Consider the following 5436-nt stretch of genomic DNA (forward strand, 5'->3'; position numbering starts at 1 on the left):
TATGATGTATTTTGTTTTTGAAAAGAACTTAGCATTTTCCCCAAATTTTGATCTTGATTCCAGTTTCACGACTCCTTACTATAAGTCAGGGCTCAGTTCTTAGTAAAAACTATAGAACTACCCATTCACCATAGTAAGTAGGGTGATCTTCAACAATCTATGAGGGTGGGGACATGGTTCATACTGTTTCTAGGTCCCCATAGCAATAATGACCAGGATGGTTAGGAGAGAAAGAAGGCCATCAAGTACTGATTCGTTTCTCTGGTTGGGTAGAATAAGCCAGTCCGTCAGATAGAGTAGGCATAACTGAGTCTGAAGTTAAACCACAGAGGTTCAGAGTGACATCACTTACTCCTGTGTGACGCTGGGCAGGTTGCTAACTACCCAAACTGCAGTCTCCTACCTGGAAAATGAGAGCTAATAATCACCTATTTTTTGGAAATGTCAGAATGTTTAAGCCTCATATGCAATTGGTGCTGAATAAATATTAGAAGGATGAAGGTGAAACGTTGCTAGAGAAAATTCCAGCAAAGGGGAAACGTTATATGGAGAGACAGTGCCTGCTTGGACTGGAGCAAATCTTTTGTGGGCAAGGTGGGTAGGAGGGAGCTGTAGAGAGAGGTGACTCTTACAGTCACTGCACAGAAGAGCAAATGAGATGATACTTTACCAGCAGGTTCTAGCTCCCTCATGTCAGTTACCACTCCTGGAACAGTTATCTGGAAATGAGAAGGTTTTGACTTAAGTGAAGTGTATTGCCTCTTGACCTTTGATCTTTAAAATATGGTTCACAGCTTCTGGCCTTTTGAACTTAATCATGATGACAATAACAATAGGTGTTGATCTGAAGCAGACCACGTCCTTTGCATGTGAACAAGTGGGCACAATTCTCATTACTCTGTTTATTGGTGAGCACTTGATAAATATTTGTGGATAGCTGATCTTCCTGATAATCTTGTAGCTATTCTGCACCCTTATCTGTGGAACATCAAGTACACTGTATAGAGTCGGGGGAGGCCAGAGGGGCAGCTCGCATTACTTCTAGCAAATGAGGACACGGAGGCCCCCAGTGAGATGCTGCCGAGTGCTCTGCTTTGTGAAGCCAGCAGCTTGTCAGAGGAAAAATGAGCAATGCAGCCGAGAACTGCTCCTCTCCATCCTTATGCTCTATTCTCTATCCAAGATCATATCAATATCCTTTAGCCCTGAATGGCCTATCAATGGCTGAAATGGAAAAAAAAAGAAAAATCTTTATTTCTGACTCATCTTTCGAGACCTCCAGAGGAGGGGATTTTGATAAGATGGTAAACATTCTCTGCGCTGTGGAGCAGAGAGAGGACAAACACTGTCTCATTCAATCTGTTAGGAGGGAACGAAAGCTCTGCTGTGGAAGCAATATTTCTATAAAATCCTCCCTGATCATTTCCACCTGGGTCTGCCCAGCTTAAAAGCCACACTATTTAAAAAGAAAAAAGAGCGGGTATTGCTATGAATAATGTGAACATGTAAAGGGAATAGCACGGAGAACAAGTCAGAGAGATAGCATTAAGATGCCTTTTCATATTCGACACAGAAGAAACCTTATCTTCAAAAAAAAAAAAGTCTCATGAATGTACAAGCTGCTAATACTCTGTTGTATCTAAGATTCCGTCTTGGAGGGAAAAGGAGTGATTTCATTGTAGTGTTTTGAAAAGAAACCTACAGAGAATGAAGAGGAAGTGTCTCCACTTAAAGACCGGAGAGTGTGATACTACATTCTGAGAAGTTGTCTCCTGTCACCAGCCATAAAAGCATCCCAAATTTCTATAGGATTTGACACAAACAGAAGGGAGGTTGCAGAGAAAGCACTTTTTTTTTTTTTTTTTTACCTCCGGTTTAAAAACAATGGAAAGAGTGAAGATGTTCCCCCCAGCACAAACAAATAGGAGTGCTATTTTTAAGTGAGTAGTTATTTCAAAGTTACTAGGGTCAAAGAACATTGAGCGAAGAAAGATTCCTAAAGACTTTGCATCTATAGCATAACAGCAAATCAGCTATCAATCCATCAGAAATGAACAAGCTAAACATTGCTTCATTTGTTTTGAAATAATTTAAATCCAATTTATTGAACATAATTAAATGAAAACAGTTGGCCCCACGAAGAAAAATCAGTGCAGTGAAATGGACCATGTTGGAGCAATATTCTCCTGCTCTGACACCTCCAAATCACCCTAGCCTGGGGTTTTTCACCATTGACATTTTGGGCCAGATAATTCTTTGTTGTGGGGCTGTCCTGTGCATTGTAGGATGTTTAGCAGCATCCCTGGCCTCTAACCACTAGATGCCAGTAGCACCCCCGCCCAGAATGTCTCTAGACATTGCTAAATCTTCCCAGGGCAGTGGGGCGGCAGTGGGGAGAGGGAAGATGCAAAATCACCCCAGTTGAAAACCCGTGCCCTAAATGCGGTTTGTTTTTCATTAATCCGTAGTCTGCTGCCCACTCAGATACCCCATAAGACTTATCTGACATCATCAGCAATTTCTCAAATATCTCAGTCCTCACTTCAAAATGTGCTAACCCAGCCTATCCTCAGTTAATCACCCTCTATTTCCTCTTAGACAGTCCTTGTGTAGACCATTTTGCTTTCTCAGGCACTGGGCTGACAACTCCACCAAACTGTTTTAAGGCGTCTAAAGAGCACTTGTTGCAAAGTTGGCAAGCCCTGGGTTTAAATCCTGCCTCTGCCACTTAGAAGCTGTGAGACCTTTAGGCAAGTCGTTTTCTTTTCTGAGTTTTGGTTTCTTATATGAAAAAAAAGAGAGAGAATAATTATATCTACCCTATAGCAATGTTGCTGATTAAAGGATATTATATGTAAAGCGCCTACCAGCATCGGGAGGTACTTATTTCATGATAGCTTATGAAATTGGAAATATATTGCCTAGACACAAAGAAATAATCTGAGGGTAGTAACAGGAGGCCAGTTGGAGTTGACATAGTATTTGACCAACTAGGACAAGAATCAAAATCATTAGTACTGAGAATGAAGGAGTCTTCAGGAAAGATAGGCAGGAACACAGGTGAACACAGATCATCTGGTATTTGCAAGCGCTTAATGATTATGATGGCCAGGGCCAGGAAATATCAAATTATTGTGTACAAAGATGGAACTATAAATAGCTGGTGTTAAGAGAAAACACTATGTGTGCCTAAAGTAGAGACAAATGAATCAAGGAGTAGATTGATGATCAATCCTTTTTTTGTTTCATTGTATTGCACTAGCTAACTATTTTCATCTCATTGATCTTCTTGCTAATTTGGAAATGGTCACCTGTTTGTAAAAGATTTCCTATTTCCTTTAGATTAATTTTTACCTGCTCAGTGTTTCCCTGATTGGTTCATCACTCCAAAATCAAAACATAATATTAATGAAATGTGACATTTCTATAGCACTTATTTTTGTAATACGTGCAAAAAAAAAAAGGTGTCTGAAAATCTGTCAGTCACATATCAAGTCATTCTAATCTATATTTTTAAATGAAAGGTAAGCATTAAAAACTCAATAAGTTTGGAGAATTAGACTTCAGAAAAATAATACAAAATGCATTGCATTGTTAAATCCATTTCTAAAATGGATTTCTTTATATTTAGGATTGTACACTAACAATAATTAGGTAAGATTGGAAGATAAATGCAGTTACAATCTTCCCTTTAAATCCAATATTAGTATAAAACTTCATTGTTGCTTAATTAGGGGCTGAGATGGTAGACCAATATATCCTTTTATGTAACAACAGTCATGAGAGAAATTATTGAATAGCATCAAAATAATAAAGCACTAGCTGACAATTGCATTTTTCTATCAGATGCATTCCTAACAGCTTTACACAATCACTATTAGACCAAGCCCCACTGAGGAGTGTCAGGAAAATTAAAACAGACAGGCACCTCTTTAAGGCACTTGGTACAATTTCGTTTGCCTTAATAGGGTCTTTCTCTGGGAGTCTGAAGAGAAGTATAAGAAGTTCCACCAAAATTTTCAGATCTTATTTCTGTGAGAAATGTCAGCTTCTTTTGATCATGTTGATTGTGGGGTCCTTTAATTTGACTTATATATAAGGTTGGGCTCCTACAAGATATTATCTTGTTTTTCTATTCATTAAATTGTTCAGTTTAAACTGAAATGAAAGCAGAGAATGCGCATCTGGTAATAACCCACTGAATTATGAGGTTCCTCAAGTCAGTATTCTGTGCATATCCTTTCAGCCCTGTCTCTTCCATTGCTCTGTATGTCCCTCTCCATATCCATTTTTAAGGGTCATGTATGTTATCTCTGTTATATCCAGGTTTATCGCTCTGTTTTCGAGCTACTACAAAAGAGATCTTACTTCTATAAAAATTACAAATGGAGACAACTTATTTTCCATCTTAATAGAAGAGAAATCCTTTAAGTTTTATTTTTAAATGCTACCTCTGTTTTAAATATTTAGAACAATGATGAATTTCACTTTTATGGCATTGTCTATTCCGTTTTTGAAAACAGTTTAGGGTGCGTATCCAGACTGTGAAACTTTCCATAGCAACAAGATATAAGAAAGGACATGGCTTTCTTTTGCATTTTCTGGGATAAATGACTGCAAGCTACTTTGACTTTTGCTTGTTAAATGCGTTCCCGCAACATTCACAGATAGGTAAAATTTACAGCGTGTGCCTCAAAACCAACTGAGTAAATTATTTCTATTTTCTAACTATTTTTAATTATGACCAGTGTTAGATACTGAATTTCAAGGAAGTAAAATTCTTGTACTATGTACTCACACGAGAGATGAGGTTATTTTCTTTTTATATAATCTGGGATATAGAGAAGTTAGACATATGTTTAAGGAAGCTGTTCCATCTCTCTCTCTCTCTCTCTCTCTCTCTCTCTCTCTCTCTCTCACACACACACACACACACACACACACACACACACACACACACAGCTTTATGACCTCTAGGATCCGAATCTTGGCTGGGATTTGGTGAAGAAGGGAGTGAGGTAGAGTGTGTTCATATGTTGGGGAACGTGGTGGCCATCGTTGATGGTGTTTACACTTAGGGGAAAGTTCACACGTTCTAAAATCTCAGACCTCATTGTTTTGTTGTTTTCCTGCCTCACTACGTATTTTCTCTCTGATGAGCAGAAAAGCCTGGCCAACGGCAGGAGGGGCATCATGACTAATTTAACATTTTCCAGAGCCTCAAAAGTCACTGATTTACTAGCAGGAGACTTCTGGGTTCAAAAGTGTGGCCAAGAAATCCAGACTCAACATTCACGCATCCTGGTTTCTTTTGAAGAATAGTTCTTGCCCAGCAATGCCTGGATAATGATATTTAAAAATGAATAATGGCATTCGTGATCAAGGAGATGGGGAAGAGTAAGCCCTCATTTTTAATATTTGTGAATAAAAGGAATT

This window comes from Diceros bicornis, chromosome 36 (assembly GCF_020826845.1).
Source record: "Diceros bicornis minor isolate mBicDic1 chromosome 36, mDicBic1.mat.cur, whole genome shotgun sequence".
Lineage (NCBI taxonomy): Eukaryota > Metazoa > Chordata > Mammalia > Perissodactyla > Rhinocerotidae > Diceros > Diceros bicornis.